Source organism: Amphiura filiformis, chromosome 1, assembly GCF_039555335.1.
Source record: "Amphiura filiformis chromosome 1, Afil_fr2py, whole genome shotgun sequence".
NCBI lineage: Eukaryota > Metazoa > Echinodermata > Ophiuroidea > Amphilepidida > Amphiuridae > Amphiura > Amphiura filiformis.
This window is the reverse complement of record NC_092628.1, coordinates 36,876,080-36,899,126: the sequence shown is the minus strand read 5'-3', so window position 1 is coordinate 36,899,126 and position 23,047 is coordinate 36,876,080.

The window sequence follows — 23,047 nt, the reverse complement described above, 5'->3', positions numbered from 1 at the left end:
GGCGAAGAAAGTACTCAGGAGGCCACGAGCACACCGGTTGTAACTGATGAGTTTACCACAGATCTTCAATCTACTGTTCGAACAACGACTCAAGAGACCACAAGTCGTTATGCAACGGTCAACTGGAGAAGTTACAACAGAGGAATTTATAACAACTGCTTCCGGCACCACGATCACACCTGACAAAACTACATTTGCCGATTCAACCACTATGCAGTACAGTACACTTGCAACAGATGGACCATCAACTCAAGCAGTCACAACAGAAGAAGGAACAACAGTGTTCACATCCTCCGCTGTTTCAACATCTGCTCAGGGTACGAGTGATGTTGTAACAACTCTACCTTCCAGCACACTATCAAGTGGATCTACATCCCAGACTAGCACCACTGGCGAACAAAGTACTCAGGAAGCCACGAGCACACCGGTTATAACAGATGAGTTTACCACAGATCTTCAATCTACTATTGATGTTACCACAGCGATAGTCTCTGACATTGCAACGTCGGGTGAACCGTCAACAATTGCAACAACGACTCAAGAGACTACAAGTCGTTATGCAACGTCAACTGGAGAAGTTACCACAGAGGAATTTACCACAACTGCTTCCGGCACCACGATCACACCTGACAAAACTACATTTGCCGATTCAACCACTATGCAGTACAGCACACTTGCAACAGATGGACCATCAACTCAAGCAGTCACAACGGAAGAAGGAACAACAGTGTTCACATCCTCCGCTGTTCCAACATCTGCTCAGGGTACGAGTGATGTAGTGACAACACCACCTTCCAGCACACTGTCAAGTGGATCTACATCCCAGATTAGCACCACTGGCGAACAAAGTACTCAGGAAACCACGAGCACACCGGTTGTAACAGATGAGTTTACCACAGATCTTCAATCTACTGTTGACGTTACCACAGCGATAGTCTCTGACATTGCAACGTCGGGTGAACCGTCAACAATTGCAACAACGACTCAAGAGACTACAAGTCGTTATGCAACGTCAACTGGAGAAGTTACCACAGATGAATTTACCACAACTGCTTCCGGCACCACGATCACACCTGACAAAACTACATTTGCCGATTCAACCACTATGCAGTACAGCACACTTGCAACAGATGGACCATCAACTCAAGCAGTCACAACGGAAGAAGGAACAACAGTGTTCACATCCTCCGCTGTTCCAACATCTGCTCAGGGTACGAGTGATGTTGTAACAACTCTACCTTCCAGCACACAATCAAGTGGATCGACATCCCAGACCAGCACCACTGGCGAAGAAAGTACTCAGGAGGCCACGAGCACACCGGTTGTAACTGATGAGTTTACCACAGATCTTCAATCTACTGTTCGAACAACGACTCAAGAGACCACAAGTCGTTATGCAACGTCAACTGGAGAAGTTACAACAGAGGAATTTATAACAACTGCTTCCGGCACCACGATCACACCTGACAAAACTACATTTGCCGATTCAACCACTATGCAGTACAGTACACTTGCAACAGATGGACCATCAACTCAAGCAGTCACAACGGAAGAAGGAACAACAGTGTTCACATCCTCCGCTGTTCCAACATCTGCTCAGGGTACGAGTGATGTAGTGACAACACTAACTTCCAGTACACTATCAAGTGGATCTACATCCCAGATTAGCACCACTGGCGAACAAAGTACTCAGGAAGCCACGACCACACCGGTTATAACAGATGAGTTTACCACAGATCTTCAATCTACTGTTGATGTTACCACAGCGATAGTCTCTGACATTGCAACGTCGGGTGAACCGTCAACAATTGCAACAACGACTCAAGAGACTACAAGTCGTTATGCAACGTCAACTGGAGAAGTTACCACAGATGAATTTACCACAACTGCTTCCGGCACCACGATCACACCTGACAAAACTACATTTGCCGATTCAACCACTATGCAGTACAGCACACTTGCAACAGATGGACCATCAACTCAAGCAGTCACAACGGAAGAAGGAACAACAGTGTTCACATCCTCCGCTGTTCCAACATCTGCTCAGGGTACGAGTGATGTTGTAACAACTCTACCTTCCAGCACACAATCAAGTGGATCGACATCCCAGACCAGCACCACTGGCGAAGAAAGTACTCAGGAGGCCACGAGCACACCGGTTGTAACTGATGAGTTTACCACAGATCTTCAATCTACTGTTCGAACAACGACTCAAGAGACCACAAGTCGTTATGCAACGTCAACTGGAGAAGTTACAACAGAGGAATTTATAACAACTGCTTCCGGCACCACGATCACACCTGACAAAACTACATTTGCCGATTCAACCACTATGCAGTACAGTACACTTGCAACAGATGGACCATCAACTCAAGCAGTCACAACGGAAGAAGGAACAACAGTGTTCACATCCTCCGCTGTTTCAACATCTGCTCAGGGTACGAGTGATGTTGTAACAACTCTACCTTCCAGCACACTATCAAGTGGATCTACATCCCAGACTAGCACCACTGGCGAACAAAGTACTCAGGAAGCCACGAGCACACCGGTTATAACAGATGAGTTTACCACAGATCTTCAATCTACTATTGATGTTACCACAGCGATAGTCTCTGACATTGCAACGTCGGGTGAACCGTCAACAATTGCAACAACGACTCAAGAGACTACAAGTCGTTATGCAACGTCAACTGGAGAAGTTACCACAGAGGAATTTACCACAACTGCTTCCGGCACCACGATCACACCTGACAAAAGTACATTTGCCGATTCAACCACTATGCAGTACAGCACACTTGCAACAGATGGACCATCAACTCAAGCAGTCACAACGGAAGAAGGAACAACAGTGTTCACATCCTCCGCTGTTCCAACATCTGCTCAGGGTACGAGTGATGTAGTGACAACACCACCTTCCAGCACACTGTCAAGTGGATCTACATCCCAGATTAGCACCACTGGCGAACAAAGTACTCAGGAAGCCACGAGCACACCGGTTGTAACAGATGAGTTTACCACAGATCTTCTATCTACTGTTGACGTTACCACAGCGATAGTCTCTGACATTGCAACGTCGGGTGAACTGTCAACAATTGCAACAACGACTCAAGAGACCACAAGTCGTTATGCAACGTCAACTGGAGAAGTTACAACAGAGGAATTTATCACAACTGCTTCCGGCACCACGATCACACCTGACAAAACTACATTTGCCGATTCAACCACTATGCAGTACAGTACACTTGCAACAGATGGACCATCAACTCAAGCAGTCACAACGGAAGAAGGAACAACAGTGTTCACATCCTCCGCTGTTCCAACATCTGCTCAGGGTACGAGTGATGTAGTGACAACACTAACTTCCAGTACACTATCAAGTGGATCTACATCCCAGATTAGCACCACTGGCGAACAAAGTACTCAGGAAGCCACGACCACACCGGTTATAACAGATGAGTTTACCACAGATCTTCAATCTACTGTTGATGTTACCACAGCGATAGTCTCTGACATTGCAACGTCGGGTGAACCGTCAACAATTGCAACAACGACTCAAGAGACTACAAGTCGTTATGCAACGTCAACTGGAGAAGTTACCACAGATGAATTTACCACAACTGCTTCCGGCACCACGATCACACCTGACAAAACTACATTTGCCGATTCAACCACTATGCAGTACAGCACACTTGCAACAGATGGACCATCAACTCAAGCAGTCACAACGGAAGAAGGAACAACAGTGTTCACATCCTCCGCTGTTCCAACATCTGCTCAGGGTACGAGTGATGTTGTAACAACTCTACCTTCCAGCACACAATCAAGTGGATCGACATCCCAGACCAGCACCACTGGCGAAGAAAGTACTCAGGAGGCCACGAGCACACCGGTTGTAACTGATGAGTTTACCACAGATCTTCAATCTACTGTTCGAACAACGACTCAAGAGACCACAAGTCGTTATGCAACGTCAACTGGAGAAGTTACAACAGAGGAATTTATAACAACTGCTTCCGGCACCACGATCACACCTGACAAAACTACATTTGCCGATTCAACCACTATGCAGTACAGTACACTTGCAACAGATGGACCATCAACTCAAGCAGTCACAACGGAAGAAGGAACAACAGTGTTCACATCCTCCGCTGTTTCAACATCTGCTCAGGGTACGAGTGATGTTGTAAAAACTCTACCTTCCAGCACACTATCAAGTGGATCGACATCCCAGACCAGCGCCACTGGCGAAGAAAGTACTCAGGAGGCCACGAGCACACCTGTTGTAACTGATGAGTTTACCACAGATCTTCAATCTACTGTTCGAAAAACGACTCAAGAGACCACAAGTCGTTATGCAACGTCAACTGGAGAAGTTACAACAGAGGAATTTATCACAACTGCTTCCGGCACCACGATCACACCTGACAAAACTACATTTGCCGATTCAACCACTATGCAGTACAGTACACTTGCAACAGATGGACCATCAACTCAAGCAGTCACAACGGAAGAAGGAACAACAGTGTTCACATCCTCCGCTGTTCCAACATCTGCTCAGGGTACGAGTGATGTAGTGACAACACTAACTTCCGTACACTATCAAGTGGATCTACATCCCAGATTAGCACCACTGGCGAACAAAGTACTCAGGAAACCACGAGCACACCGGTTGTAACAGATGAGTTTACCACAGATCTTCAATCTACTGTTGACTTTACCACAGCGATAGTCTCTGACATTGCAACGTCGGGTGAACCGTCAACACTTGCAACAACGACTCAGGAGACCACAAGTCGTTATGCAACGTCAACTGGAGAAGTTACCACAGAGGAATTTACCACAACTGCTTCCGGCACCACGATCACACCTGACAAAACTACATTTGCCGATTCAACCACTATGCAGTACAGCACACTTGCAACAGATGGACCATCAACTCAAGCAGTCACAACGGAAGAAGGAACAACAGTGTTCACATCCTCCGCTGTTCCAACATCTGCACAGGGTACGAGTGATGTAGTGACAACACTAACTTCCAGTACACTATCAAGTGGATCTACATCCCAGATTAGCACCACTGGCGAACAAAGTACTCAGGAAACCACGAGCACACCGGTTGTAACAGATGAGTTTTCCACAGATCTTCAATCTACTGTTGACGTTACCACAGCGATAGTCTCTGACATTGCAACGTCGGGTGAACCGTCAACAATTGCAACAACGACTCAAGAGACTACAAGTCGTTATGCAACGTCAACTGGAGAAGTTACCACAGAGGAATTTACCACAACTGCTTCCGGCACCACGATCACACCTGACAAAACTACATTTGCCGATTCAACCACTATGCAGTACAGCACACTTGCAACAGATGGACCATCAACTCAAGCAGTCACAACGGAAGAAGGAACAACAGTGTTCACATCCTCCGTTGTTCCAACATCTGCTCAGGGTACGAGTGATGTTGTAACAACTCTACCTTCCAGCACACAATCAAGTGGATCGACATCCCAGACCAGCACCACTGGCGAAAAAAGTACTCAGGAGGCCACGAGCACAGCGGTTGTAACTGATGAGTTTACCACAGATCTTCAATCTACTGTTCGAACAACGACTCAAGAGACCACAAGTCGTTATGCAACGTCAACTGGAGAAGTTACAACAGAGGAATTTATCACAACTGCTTCCGGCACCACGATCACACCTGACAAAACTACATTTGCCGATTCAACCACTATGCAGTACAGCACACTTGCAACAGATGGACCATCAACTCAAGCAGTCACAACGGAAGAAGGAACAGCAGTGTTCACATCCTCCGCTGTTCCAACATCTGCTCAGGGTACGAGTGATGTAGTGACAACACTAACTTCCAGTACACTATCAAGTGGATCTACATCCCAGACTAGCACCACTGGCGAACAAAGTACTCAGGAAACCACGAGCACACCGGTTGTAACAGATGAGTTTACCACAGATCTTCAATCTACTGTTGATGTTACCACAGCGATAGTCTCTGACATTGCAACGTCGGGTGAACCGTCAACAATTGCAACAACGACTCAAGAGACTACAAGTCGTTATGCAACGTCAACTGGAGAAGTTACCACAGAGGAATTTACCACAACTGCTTCCGGCACCACGATCACACCTGACAAAACTACATTTGCCGATTCAACCACTATGCAGTACAGCACACTTGCAACAGATGGACCATCAACTCAAGCAGTCACAACGGAAGAAGGAACAACAGTGTTCACATCCTCCGCTGTTCCAACATCTGCTCAGGGTACGAGTGATGTTGTAACAACGCTACCTTCCAGCACACTATCAAGTGGATCGACATCCCAGACCAGCACCACTGGCGAAGAAAGTACTCAGGAGGCCACGAGCACACCGGTTGTAACTGATGAGTTTACCACAGATCTTCAATCTGCTGTTCGAACAACGACTCAAGAGACCACAAGTCGTTATGCAACGTCAACTGGAGAAGTTACAACAGAGGAATTTATCACAACTGCTTCCGGCACCACGATCACACCTGACAAAACTACATTTGCCGATTCAACCACTATGCAGTACAGTACACTTGCAACAGATGGACCATCAACTCAAGCAGTCACAACGGAAGAAGGAACAACAGTGTTCACATCCTCCGCTGTTCCAACATCTGCTCAGGGTACGAGTGATGTAGTGACAACACTAACTTCCAGTACACTATCAAGTGGATCTACATCCCAGATTAGCACCACTGGCGAACAAAGTACTCAGGAAGCCACGACCACACCGGTTATAACAGATGAGTTTACCACAGATCTTCAATCTACTGTTGATGTTACCACAGCGATAGTCTCTGACATTGCAACGTCGGGTGAACCGTCAACAATTGCAACAACGACTCAGGAGACCACAAGTCGTTATGCAACGTCAACTGGAGAAGTTACCACAGAGGAATTTACCACAACTGCTTCCGGCACCACGATCACACCTGACAAAACTACATTTGCCGATTCAACCACTATGCAGTACAGCACACTTGCAACAGATGGACCATCAACTCAAGCAGTCACAACGGAAGAAGGAACAACAGTGTTCACATCCTCCGCTGTTCCAACATCTGCTCAGGGTACGAGTGATGTAGTGACAACACTAACTTCCAGTACACTATCAAGTGGATCTACATCCCAGATTAGCACCACTGGCGAACAAAGTACTCAGGAAACCACGAGCACACCGGTTGTAACAGATGAGTTTTCCACAGATCTTCAATCTACTGTTGACGTTACCACAGCGATAGTCTCTGACATTGCAACGTCGGGTGAACCGTCAACAATTGCAACAACGACTCAAGAGACTACAAGTCGTTATGCAACGTCAACTGGAGAAGTTACACAGATGAATTTACCACAACTGCTTCCGGCACCACGATCACACCTGACAAAACTACATTTGCCGATTCAACCACTATGCAGTACAGCACACTTGCAACAGATGGACCATCAACTCAAGCAGTCACAACGGAAGAAGGAACAGCAGTGTTCACATCCTCCGCTGTTCCAACATCTGCTCAGGGTACGAGTGATGTAGTGACAACACTAACTTCCAGTACACTATCAAGTGGATCTACATCCCAGACTAGCACCACTGGCGAACAAAGTACTCAGGAAACCACGAGCACACCGGTTGTAACAGATGAGTTTACCACAGATCTTCAATCTACTGTTGATGTTACCACAGCGATAGTCTCTGACATTGCAACGTCGGGTGAACCGTCAACAATTGCAACAACGACTCAAGAGACTACAAGTCGTTATGCAACGTCAACTGGAGAAGTTACCACAGAGGAATTTACCACAACTGCTTCCGGCACCACGATCACACCTGACAAAACTACATTTGCCGATTCAACCACTATGCAGTACAGCACACTTGCAACAGATGGACCATCAACTCAAGCAGTCACAACGGAAGAAGGAACAACAGTGTTCACATCCTCCGCTGTTCCAACATCTGCTCAGGGTACGAGTGATGTTGTAACAACTCTACCTTCCAGCACACTATCAAGTGGATCGACATCCCAGACCAGCACCACTGGCGAAGAAAGTACTCAGGAGGACACGAGCACACCGGTTGTAACTGATGAGTTTACCACAGATCTTCAATCTGCTGTTCGAACAACGACTCAAGAGACCACAAGTCGTTATGCAACGTCAACTGGAGAAGTTACAACAGAGGAATTTATCACAACTGCTTCCGGCACCACGATCACACCTGACAAAACTACATTTGCCGATTCAACCACTATGCAGTACAGTACACTTGCAACAGATGGACCATCAACTCAAGCAGTCACAACGGAAGAAGGAACAACAGTGTTCACATCCTCCGCTGTTCCAACATCTGCTCAGGGTACGAGTGATGTAGTGACAACACTAACTTCCAGTACACTATCAAGTGGATCTACATCCCAGATTAGCACCACTGGCGAACAAAGTACTCAGGAAGCCACGACCACACCGGTTATAACAGATGAGTTTACCACAGATCTTCAATCTACTGTTGATGTTACCACAGCGATAGTCTCTGACATTGCAACGTCGGGTGAACCGTCAACAATTGCAACAACGACTCAAGAGACTACAAGTCGTTATGCAACGTCAACTGGAGAAGTTACCACAGATGAATTTACCACAACTGCTTCCGGCACCACGATCACACCTGACAAAACTACATTTGCCGATTCAACCACTATGCAGTACAGCACACTTGCAACAGATGGACCATCAACTCAAGCAGTCACAACGGAAGAAGGAACAACAGTGTTCACATCCTCCGCTGTTCCAACATCTGCTCAGGGTACGAGTGATGTAGTGACAACACTAACTTCCAGTACACTATCAAGTGGATCTACATCCCAGATTAGCACCACTGGCGAACAAAGTACTCAGGAAGCCACGACCACACCGGTTATAACAGATGAGTTTACCACAGATCTTCAATCTACTGTTGATGTTACCACAGCGATAGTCTCTGACATTGCAACGTCGGGTGAACCGTCAACAATTGCAACAACGACTCAAGAGACTACAAGTCGTTATGCAACGTCAACTGGAGAAGTTACCACAGATGAATTTACCACAACTGCTTCCGGCACCACGATCACACCTGACAAAACTACATTTGCCGATTCAACCACTATGCAGTACAGCACACTTGCAACAGATGGACCATCAACTCAAGCAGTCACAACGGAAGAAGGAACAACAGTGTTCACATCCTCCACTGTTCCAACATCTGCTCAGGGTACGAGTGATGTTGTAACAACTCTACCTTCCAGCACACAATCAAGTGGATCGACATCCCAGACCAGCACCACTGGCGAAGAAAGTACTCAGGAGGCCACGAGCACACCGGTTGTAACTGATGAGTTTACCACAGATCTTCAATCTACTGTTCGAACAACGACTCAAGAGACCACAAGTCGTTATGCAACGTCAACTGGAGAAGTTACAACAGAGGAATTTATAACAACTGCTTCCGGCACCACGATCACACCTGACAAAACTACATTTGCCGATTCAACCACTATGCAGTACAGTACACTTGCAACAGATGGACCATCAACTCAAGCAGTCACAACGGAAGAAGGAACAACAGTGTTCACATCCTCCGCTGTTCCAACATCTGCTCAGGGTACGAGTGATGTAGTGACAACACTAACTTCCAGTACACTATCAAGTGGATCTACATCCCAGACTAGCACCACTGGCGAACAAAGTACTCAGGAAACCACGAGCACACCGGTTGTAACAGATGAGTTTACCACAGATCTTCAATCTACTGTTGATGTTACCACAGCGATAGTCTCTGACATTGCAACGTCGGGTGAACCGTCAACAATTGCAACAACGACTCAAGAGACTACAAGTCGTTATGCAACGTCAACTGGAGAAGTTACCACAGATGAATTTACCACAACTGCTTCCGGCACCACGATCACACCTGACAAAACTACATTTGCCGATTCAACCACTATGCAGTACAGCACACTTGCAACAGATGGACCATCAACTCAAGCAGTCACAACGGAAGAAGGAACAACAGTGTTCACATCCTCCGCTGTTCCAACATCTGCTCAGGGTACGAGTGATGTTGTAACAACTCTACCTTCCAGCACACAATCAAGTGGATCGACATCCCAGACCAGCACCACTGGCGAAGAAAGTACTCAGGAGGCCACGAGCACACCGGTTGTAACTGATGAGTTTACCACAGATCTTCAATCTACTGTTCGAACAACGACTCAAGAGACCACAAGTCGTTATGCAACGTCAACTGGAGAAGTTACAACAGAGGAATTTATAACAACTGCTTCCGGCACCACGATCACACCTGACAAAACTACATTTGCCGATTCAACCACTATGCAGTACAGTACACTTGCAACAGATGGACCATCAACTCAAGCAGTCACAACGGAAGAAGGAACAACAGTGTTCACATCCTCCGTTGTTCCAACATCTGCTCAGGGTACGAGTGATGTAGTGACAACACTAACTTCCAGTACACTATCAAGTGGATCTACATCCCAGATTAGCACCACTGGCGAAGAAAGTACTCAGGAGGCCACGAGCACACCGGTTGTAACTGATGAGTTTACCACAGATCTTCAATATACTGTTCGAACAACGACTCAAGAAACCACAAGTCGTTATGCAACGTCAACTGGAGAAGTTACAACAGAGGAATTTATAACAACTGCTTCCGGCACCACGATTACACCTGACAAAACTACATTTGCCGATTCAACCACTATGCAGTACAGTACACTTGCAACAGATGGACCATCAACTCAAGCAGTCACAACGGAAGAAGGAACAACAGTGTTCACATCCTCCGTTGTTCCAACATCTGCTCAGGGTACGAGTGATGTAGTGACAACACTAACTTCCAGTACACTATCAAGTGGATCTACATCCCAGATTAGCACCACTGGCGAAGAAAGTACTCAGGAGGCCACGAGCACACCGGTTGTAACTGATGAGTTTACCACAGATCTTCAATATACTGTTCGAACAACGACTCAAGAAACCACAAGTCGTTATGCAACGTCAACTGGAGAAGTTACAACAGAGGAATTTATAACAACTGCTTCCGGCACCACGATCACACCTGACAAAACTACATTTGCCGATTCAACCACTATGCAGTACAGTACACTTGCAACAGATGGACCATCAACTCAAGCAGTCACAACGGAAGAAGGAACAACAGTGTTCACTTCCTCCGCTGTTTCAACATCTGCTCAGGGTACGAGTGATGTTGTAACAACTCTACCTTCCAGCACACTATCAAGTGGATCTACATCCCAGACTAGCACCACTGGCGAACAAAGTACTCAGGAAGCCACGAGCACACCGGTTATAACAGATGAGTTTACCACAGATCTTCAATCTACTATTGATGTTACCACAGCGATAGTCTCTGACATTGCAACGTCGGGTGAACCGTCAACAATTGCAACAACGACTCAAGAGACTACAAGTCGTTATGCAACGTCAACTGGAGAAGTTACCACAGAGGAATTTACCACAACTGCTTCCGGCACCACGATCACACCTGACAAAAGTACATTTGCCGATTCAACCACTATGCAGTACAGCACACTTGCAACAGATGGACCATCAACTCAAGCAGTCACAACGGAAGAAGGAACAACAGTGTTCACATCCTCCGCTGTTCCAACATCTGCTCAGGGTACGAGTGATGTAGTGACAACACCACCTTCCAGCACACTATCAAGTGGATCTACATCCCAGATTAGCACCACTGGCGAACAAAGTACTCAGGAAACCACGAGCACACCGGTTGTAACAGATGAGTTTACCACAGATCTTCTATCTACTGTTGACGTTACCACAGCGATAGTCTCTGACATTGCAACGTCGGGTGAACCGTCAACAATTGCAACAACGACTCAAGAGACCACAAGTCGTTATGCAACGTCAACTGGAGAAGTTACAACAGAGGAATTTATAACAACTGCTTCCGGCACCACGATCACACCTGACAAAACTACATTTGCCGATTCAACCACTATGCAGTACAGCACACTTGCAACAGATGGACCATCAACTCAAGCAGTCACAACGGAAGAAGGAACAACAGTGTTCACATCCTCCGCTGTTTCAACATCTGCTCAGGGTACGAGTGATGTTGTAAAAACTCTACCTTCCAGCACACTATCAAGTGGATCGACATCCCAGACCAGCACCACTGGCGAAGAAAGTACTCAGGAGGCCACGAGCACACCGGTTGTAACTGATGAGTTTACCACAGATCTTCAATCTACTGTTCGAAAACGACTCAAGAGACCACAAGTCGTTATGCAACGTCAACTGGAGAAGTTACAACAGAGGAATTTATCACAACTGCTTCCGGCACCACGATCACACCTGACAAAACTACATTTGCCGATTCAACCACTATGCAGTACAGTACACTTGCAACAGATGGACCATCAACTCAAGCAGTCACAACGGAAGAAGGAACAACAGTGTTCACATCCTCCGCTGTTCCAACATCTGCTCAGGGTACGAGTGATGTAGTGACAACACTAACTTCCAGTACACTATCAAGTGGATCTACATCCCAGATTAGCACCACTGGCGAACAAAGTACTCAGGAAACCACGAGCACACCGGTTGTAACAGATGAGTTTACCACAGATCTTCAATCTACTGTTGACTTTACCACAGCGATAGTCTCTGACATTGCAACGTCGGGTGAACCGTCAACAATTGCAACAACGACTCAGAGACACAAGTCGTTATGCAACGTCAACTGGAGAAGTTACCACAGAGGAATTTACCACAACTGCTTCCGGCACCACGATCACACCTGACAAAACTACATTTGCCGATTCAACCACTATGCAGTACAGCACACTTGCAACAGATGGACCATCAACTCAAGCAGTCACAACGGAAGAAGGAACAACAGTGTTCACATCCTCCGCTGTTCCAACATCTGCACAGGGTACGAGTGATGTAGTGACAACACTAACTTCCAGTACACTATCAAGGGATCTACATCCCAGATTAGCACCACTGGCGAACAAAGTACTCAGGAAACCACGAGCACACCGGTTGTAACAGATGAGTTTTCCACAGATCTTCAATCTACTGTTGACGTTACCACAGCGATAGTCTCTGACATTGCAACGTCGGGTGAACCGTCAACAATTGCAACAACGACTCAAGAGACTACAAGTCGTTATGCAACGTCAACTGGAGAAGTTACCACAGAGGAATTTACCACAACTGCTTCCGGCACCACGATCACACCTGACAAAACTACATTTGCCGATTCAACCACTATGCAGTACAGCACACTTGCAACAGATGGACCATCAACTCAAGCAGTCACAACGGAAGAAGGAACAACAGTGTTCACATCCTCCGTTGTTCCAACATCTGCTCAGGGTACGAGTGATGTTGTAACAACTCTACCTTCCAGCACACAATCAAGTGGATCGACATCCCAGACCAGCACCACTGGCGACAAAAGTACTCAGGAGGACACGAGCACAGCGGTTGTAACTGATGAGTTTACCACAGATCTTCAATCTACTGTTCGAACAACGACTCAAGAGACCACAAGTCGTTATGCAACGTCAACTGGAGAAGTTACAACAGAGGAATTTATCACAACTGCTTCCGGCACCACGATCACACCTGACAAAACTACATTTGCCGATTCAACCACTATGCAGTACAGTACACTTGCAACAGATGGACCATCAACTCAAGCAGTCACAACGGAAGAAGGAACAACAGTGTTCACATCCTCCGCTGTTCCAACATCTGCTCAGGGTACGAGTGATGTAGTGACAACACTAACTTCCAGTACACTATCAAGTGGATCTACATCCCAGATTAGCACCACTGGCGAACAAAGTACTCAGGAAACCACGAGCACACCGGTTGTAACAGATGAGTTTACCACAGATCTTCAATCTACTGTTGACTTTACCACAGCGATAGTCTCTGACATTGCAACGTCGGGTGAACCGTCAACAATTGCAACAACGACTCAGAGACTACAAGTCGTTATGCAACGTCAACTGGAGAAGTTACCACAGAGGAATTTACCACAACTGCTTCCGGCACCACGATCACACCTGACAAAACTACATTTGCCGATTCAACCACTATGCAGTACAGCACACTTGCAACAGATGGACCATCAACTCAAGCAGTCACAACGGAAGAAGGAACAACAGTGTTCACATCCTCCGCTGTTCCAACATCTGCACAGGGTACGAGTGATGTAGTGACAACACTAACTTCCAGTACACTATCAAGTGGATCTACATCCCAGATTAGCACCACTGGCGAACAAAGTACTCAGGAAACCACGAGCACACCGGTTGTAACAGATGAGTTTTCCACAGATCTTCAATCTACTGTTGACGTTACCACAGCGATAGTCTCTGACATTGCAACGTCGGGTGAACCGTCAACAATTGCAACAACGACTCAAGAGACTACAAGTCGTTATGCAACGTCAACTGGAGAAGTTACCACAGAGGAATTTACCACAACTGCTTCCGGCACCACGATCACACCTGACAAAACTACATTTGCCGATTCAACCACTATGCAGTACAGCACACTTGCAACAGATGGACCATCAACTCAAGCAGTCACAACGGAAGAAGGAACAACAGTGTTCACATCCTCCGTTGTTCCAACATCTGCTCAGGGTACGAGTGATGTTGTAACAACTCTACCTTCCAGCACACAATCAAGTGGATCGACATCCCAGACCAGCACCACTGGCGACAAAAGTACTCAGGAGGCCACGAGCACAGCGGTTGTAACTGATGAGTTTACCACAGATCTTCAATCTACTGTTCGAACAACGACTCAAGAGACCACAAGTCGTTATGCAACGTCAACTGGAGAAGTTACAACAGAGGAATTTATCACAACTGCTTCCGGCACCACGATCACACCTGACAAAACTACATTTGCCGATTCAACCACTATGCAGTACAGTACACTTGCAACAGATGAACCATCAACTCAAGCAATCACAACGGAAGAAGGAACAGCAGTGTTCACATCCTCCGCTGTTCCAACATCTGCTCAGGGTACGAGTGATGTAGTGACAACACTAACTTCCAGTACACTATCAAGTGGATCTACATCCCAGACTAGCACCACTGGCGAACAAAGTACTCAGGAAACCACGAGCACACCGGTTGTAACAGATGAGTTTACCACAGATCTTCAATCTACTGTTGATGTTACCACAGCGATAGTCTCTGACATTGCAACGTCGGGTGAACCGTCAACAATTGCAACAACGACTCAAGAGACTACAAGTCGTTATGCAACGTCAACTGGAGAAGTTACCACAGATGAATTTACCACAACTGCTTCCGGCACCACGATCACACCTGACAAAACTACATTTGCCGATTCAACCACTATGCAGTACAGGACACTTGCAACAGATGGACCATCAACTCAAGCAGTCACAACGGAAGAAGGAACAGCAGTGTTCACATCCTCCGCTGTTCCAACATCTGCTCAGGGTACGAGTGATGTAGTGACAACACTAACTTCCAGTACACTATCAAGTGGATCTACATCCCAGATTAGCACCACTGGCGAACAAAGTACTCAGGAAACCACGAGCACACCGGTTGTAACAGATGAGTTTTCCACAGATCTTCAATCTACTGTTGACGTTACCACAGCGATAGTCTCTGACATTGCAACGTCGGGTGAACCGTCAACAATTGCAACAACGACTCAAGAGACTACAAGTCGTTATGCAACGTCAACTGGAGAAGTTACCACAGAGGAATTTACCACAACTGCTTCCGGCACCACGATCACACCTGACAAAACTACATTTGCCGATTCAACCACTATGCAGTACAGCACACTTGCAACAGATGGACCATCAACTCAAGCAGTCACAACGGAAGAAGGAACAACAGTGTTCACATCCTCCGTTGTTCCAACATCTGCTCAGGGTACGAGTGATGTTGTAACAACTCTACCTTCCAGCACACAATCAAGTGGATCGACATCCCAGACCAGCACCACTGGCGACAAAAGTACTCAGGAGGACACGAGCACAGCGGTTGTAACTGATGAGTTTACCACAGATCTTCAATCTACTGCTCGAACAACGACTCAAGAGACCACAAGTCGTTATGCAACGTCAACTGGAGAAGTTACAACAGAGGAATTTATCACAACTGCTTCCGGCACCACGATCACACCTGACAAAACTACATTTGCCGATTCAACCACTATGCAGTACAGTACACTTGCAACAGATGAACCATCAACTCAAGCAATCACAACGGAAGAAGGAACAGCAGTGTTCACATCCTCTGCTGTTCCAACATCTGCTCAGGGTACGAGTGATGTAGTGACAACACTAACTTCCAGTACACTATCAAGTGGATCTACATCCCAGACTAGCACCACTGGCGAACAAAGTACTCAGGAAACCACGAGCACACCGGTTGTAACAGATGAGTTTACCACAGATCTTCAATCTACTGTTGATGTTACCACAGCGATAGTCTCTGACATTGCAACGTCGGGTGAACCGTCAACAATTGCAACAACGACTCAAGAGACTACAAGTCGTTATGCAACGTCAACTGGAGAAGTTACCACAGATGAATTTACCACAACTGCTTCCGGCACCACGATCACACCTGACAAAACTACATTTGCCGATTCAACCACTATGCAGTACAGCACACTTGCAACAGATGGACCATCAACTCAAGCAGTCACAACGGAAGAAGGAACAACAGTGTTCACATCCTCCGTTGTTCCAACATCTGCTCAGGGTACGAGTGATGTTGTAACAACTCTACCTTCCAGCACACAATCAAGTGGATCGACATCCCAGACCAGCACCACTGGCGACAAAAGTACTCAGGAGGCCACGAGCACAGCGGTTGTAACTGATGAGTTTACCACAGATCTTCAATCTACTGTTCGAACAACGACTCAAGAGACCACAAGTCGTTATGCAACGTCAACTGGAGAAGTTACAACAGAGGAATTTATCACAACTGCTTCCGGCACCACGATCACACCTGACAAAACTACATTTGCCGATTCAACCACTATGCAGTACAGTACACTTGCAACAGATGAACCATCAACTCAAGCAATCACAACGGAAGAAGGAACAGCAGTGTTCACATCCTCCGCTGTTCCAACATCTGCTCAGGGTACGAGTGATGTAGTGACAACACTAACTTCCAGTACACTATCAAGTGGATCTACATCCCAGACTAGCACCACTGGCGAACAAAGTACTCAGGAAACCACGAGCACACCGGTTGTAACAGATGAGTTTACCACAGATCTTCAATCTACTGTTGATGTTACCACAGCGATAGTCTCTGACATTGCAACGTCGGGTGAACCGTCAACAATTGCAACAACGACTCAAGAGACTACAAGTCGTTATGCAACGTCAACTGGAGAAGTTACCACAGATGAATTTACCACAACTGCTTCCGGCACCACGATCACACCTGACAAAACTACATTTGCCGATTCAACCACTATGCAGTACAGGACACTTGCAACAGATGGACCATCAACTCAAGCAGTCACAACGGAAGAAGGAACAGCAGTGTTCACATCCTCCGCTGTTCCAACATCTGCTCAGGGTACGAGTGATGTAGTGACAACACTAACTTCCAGTACACTATCAAGTGGATCTACATCCCAGATTAGCACCACTGGCGAACAAAGTACTCAGGAAACCACGAGCACACCGGTTGTAACAGATGAGTTTTCCACAGATCTTCAATCTACTGTTGACGTTACCACAGCGATAGTCTCTGACATTGCAACGTCGGGTGAACCGTCAACAATTGCAACAACGACTCAAGAGACTACAAGTCGTTATGCAACGTCAACTGGAGAAGTTACCACAGAGGAATTTACCACAACTGCTTCCGGCACCACGATCACACCTGACAAAACTACATTTGCCGATTCAACCACTATGCAGTACAGCACACTTTTGCAACAGATGGACCATCAACTCAAGCAGTCACAACGGAAGAAGGAACAACAGTGTTCACATCCTCCGTTGTTCCAACATCTGCTCAGGGTACGAGTGATGTTGTAACAACTCTACCTTCCAGCACACAATCAAGTGGATCGTGTATCCCAGAGTGTAGATCCACTGGCGCCGTACTCAGGAGGCCACGAGCACACCGGTTGTAACTGATGAGTTTACCACAGATCTTCAATCTACTGTTCGAACAACGACTCAAGAGACCACAAGTCGTTATGCAACGTCAACTGGAGAAGTTACAACAGAGGAATTTATCACAACTGCTTCCGGCACCACGATCACACCTGACAAAACTACATTTGCCGATTCAACCACTATGCAGTACAGTACACTTGCAACAGATGGACCATCAACTCAAGCAGTCACAACGGAAGAAGGAACGACAGTGTTCACATCCTCCGCTGTTCCAACATCTGCTCAGGGTACGAGTGATGTAGTGACAACACTAACTTCCAGTACACTATCAAGTGGATCTACATCCCAGACTAGCACCACTGGCGAACAAAGTACTCAGGAAACCACGAGCACACCGGTTGTAACAGATGAGTTTACCACAGATCTTCAATCTACTGTTGATGTTACCACAGCGATAGTCTCTGACATTGCAACGTCGGGTGAACCGTCAACAATTGCAACAACGACTCAAGAGACTACAAGTCGTTATGCAACGTCAACTGGAGAAGTTACCACAGATGAATTTACCACAACTGCTTCCGGCACCACGATCACACCTGACAAAACTACATTTGCCGATTCAACCACTATGCAGTACAGCACACTTGCAACAGATGGACCATCAACTCAAGCAGTCACAACGGAAGAAGGAACAACAGTGTTCACATCCTCCGTTGTTCCAACATCTGCTCAGGGTACGAGTGATGTTGTAACAACTCTACCTTCCAGCACACAATCAAGTGGATCGACATCCCAGACCAGCACCACTGGCGACAAAAGTACTCAGGAGGCCACGAGCACAGCGGTTGTAACTGATGAGTTTACCACAGATCTTCAATCTACTGTTCGAACAACGACTCAAGAGACCACAAGTCGTTATGCAACGTCAACTGGAGACGTTACAACAGAGGAATTTATCACAACTGCTTCCGGCACCACGATCACACCTGACAAAACTACATTTGCCGATTCAACCACTATGCAGTACAGTACACTTGCAACAGATGGACCATCAACTCAAGCAGTCACAACGGAAGAAGGAACAGCAGTGTTCACATCCTCCGCTGTTCCAACATCTGCTCAGGGTACGAGTGATGTAGTGACAACACTAACTTCCAGTACACTATCAAGTGGATCTACATCCCAGATTAGCACCACTGGCGAACAAAGTACTCAGGAAACCACGAGCACACCGGTTGTAACAGATGAGTTTACCACAGATCTTCAATCTACTGTTGATGTTACCACAGCGATAGTCTCTGACATTGCAACGTCGGGTGAACCGTCAACAATTGCAACAACGACTCAAGAGACTACAAGTCGTTATGCAACGTCAACTGGAGAAGTTACCACAGATGAATTTACCACAACTGCTTCCGGCACCACGATCACACCTGACAAAACTACATTTGCCGATTCAACCACTATGCAGTACAGCACACTTGCAACAGATGGACCATCAACTCAAGCAGTCACAACGGAAGAAGGAACAACAGTGTTCACATCCTCCGTTGTTCCAACATCTGCTCAGGGTACGAGTGATGTTGTAACAACTCTACCTTCCAGCACACAATCAAGTGGATCGACATCCCAGACCAGCACCACTGGCGACAAAAGTACTCAGGAGGCCACGAGCACAGCGGTTGTAACTGATGAGTTTACCACAGATCTTCAATCTACTGTTCGAACAACGACTCAAGAGACCACAAGTCGTTATGCAACGTCAACTGGAGAAGTTACAACAGAGGAATTTATCACAACTGCTTCCGGCACCACGATCACACCTGACAAAACTACATTTGCCGATTCAACCACTATGCAGTACAGTACACTTGCAACAGATGAACCATCAACTCAAGCAATCACAACGGAAGAAGGAACAGCAGTGTTCACATCCTCCGCTGTTCCAACATCTGCTCAGGGTACGAGTGATGTAGTGACAACACTAACTTCCAGTACACTATCAAGTGGATCTACATCCCAGACTAGCACCACTGGCGAACAAAGTACTCAGGAAACCACGAGCACACCGGTTGTAACAGATGAGTTTACCACAGATCTTCAATCTACTGTTGATGTTACCACAGCGATAGTCTCTGACATTGCAACGTCGGGTGAACCGTCAACAATTGCAACAACGACTCAAGAGACTACAAGTCGTTATGCAACGTCAACTGGAGAAGTTACCACAGATGAATTTACCACAACTGCTTCCGGCACCACGATCACACCTGACAAAACTACATTTGCCGATTCAACCACTATGCAGTACAGGACACTTGCAACAGATGGACCATCAACTCAAGCAGTCACAACGGAAGAAGGAACAGCAGTGTTCACATCCTCCGCTGTTCCAACATCTGCTCAGGGTACGAGTGATGTAGTGACAACACTAACTTCCAGTACACTATCAAGTGGATCTACATCCCAGATTAGCACCACTGGCGAACAAAGTACTCAGGAAACCACGAGCACACCGGTTGTAACAGATGAGTTTTCCACAGATCTTCAATCTACTGTTGACGTTACCACAGCGATAGTCTCTGACATTGCAACGTCGGGTGAACCGTCAACAATTGCAACAACGACTCAAGAGACTACAAGTCGTTATGCAACGTCAACTGGAGAAGTTACCACAGAGGAATTTACCACAACTGCTTCCGGCACCACGATCACACCTGACAAAACTACATTTGCCGATTCAACCACTATGCAGTACAGCACACTTGCAACAGATGGACCATCAACTCAAGCAGTCACAACGGAAGAAGGAACAACAGTGTTCACATCCTCCGTTGTTCCAACATCTGCTCAGGGTACGAGTGATGTTGTAACAACTCTACCTTCCAGCACACAATCAAGTGGATCGACATCCCAGACCAGCACCACTGGCGACAAAAGTACTCAGGAGGCCACGAGCACAGCGGTTGTAACTGATGAGTTTACCACAGATCTTCAATCTACTGTTCGAACAACGACTCAAGAGACCACAAGTCGTTATGCAACGTCAACTGGAGAAGTTACAACAGAGGAATTTATCACAACTGCTTCCGGCACCACGATCACACCTGACAAAACTACATTTGCCGATTCAACCACTATGCAGTACAGTACACTTGCAACAGATGAACCATCAACTCAAGCAATCACAACGGAAGAAGGAACAGCAGTGTTCACATCCTCCGCTGTTCCAACATCTGCTCAGGGTACGAGTGATGTAGTGACAACACTAACTTCCAGTACACTATCAAGTGGATCTACATCCCAGACTAGCACCACTGGCGAACAAAGTACTCAGGAAACCACGAGCACACCGGTTGTAACAGATGAGTTTACCACAGATCTTCAATCTACTGTTGATGTTACCACAGCGATAGTCTCTGACATTGCAACGTCGGGTGAACCGTCAACAATTGCAACAACGACTCAAGAGACTACAAGTCGTTATGCAACGTCAACTGGAGAAGTTACCACAGATGAATTTACCACAACTGCTTCCGGCACCACGATCACACCTGACAAAACTACATTTGCCGATTCAACCACTATGCAGTACAGGACACTTGCAACAGATGGACCATCAACTCAAGCAGTCACAACGGAAGAAGGAACAACAGTGTTCACATCCTCCGCTGTTCCAACATCTGCACAGGGTACGAGTGATGTAGTGACAACACTAACTTCCAGTACACTATCAAGTGGATCTACATCCCAGATTAGCACCACTGGCGAACAAAGTACTCAGGAAACCACGAGCACACCGGTTGTAACAGATGAGTTTTCCACAGATCTTCAATCTACTGTTGACGTTACCACAGCGATAGTCTCTGACATTGCAACGTCGGGTGAACCGTCAACAATTGCAACAACGACTCAAGAGACTACAAGTCGTTATGCAACGTCAACTGGAGAAGTTACCACAGAGGAATTTACCACAACTGCTTCCGGCACCACGATCACACCTGACAAAACTACATTTGCCGATTCAACCACTATGCAGTACAGCACACTTGCAACAGATGGACCATCAACTCAAGCAGTCACAACGGAAGAAGGAACAACAGTGTTCACATCCTCCGTTGTTCCAACATCTGCTCAGGGTACGAGTGATGTTGTAACAACTCTACCTTCCAGCACACAATCAAGTGGATCGACATCCCAGACCAGCACCACTGGCGACAAAAGTACTCAGGAGGCCACGAGCACAGCGGTTGTAACTGATGAGTTTACCACAGATCTTCAATCTACTGTTCGAACAACGACTCAAGAGACCACAAGTCGTTATGCAACGTCAACTGGAGAAGTTACAACAGAGGAATTTATCACAACTGCTTCCGGCACCACGATCACACCTGACAAAACTACATTTGCCGATTCAACCACTATGCAGTACAGTACACTTGCAACAGATGAACCATCAACTCAAGCAATCACAACGGAAGAAGGAACAGCAGTGTTCACATCCTCCGCTGTTCCAACATCTGCTCAGGGTACGAGTGATGTAGTGACAACACTAACTTCCAGTACACTATCAAGTGGATCTACATCCCAGACTAGCACCACTGGCGAACAAAGTACTCAGGAAACCACGAGCACACCGGTTGTAACAGATGAGTTTACCACAGATCTTCAATCTACTGTTGATGTTACCACAGCGATAGTCTCTGACATTGCAACGTCGGGTGAACCGTCAACAATTGCAACAACGACTCAAGAGACTACAAGTCGTTAT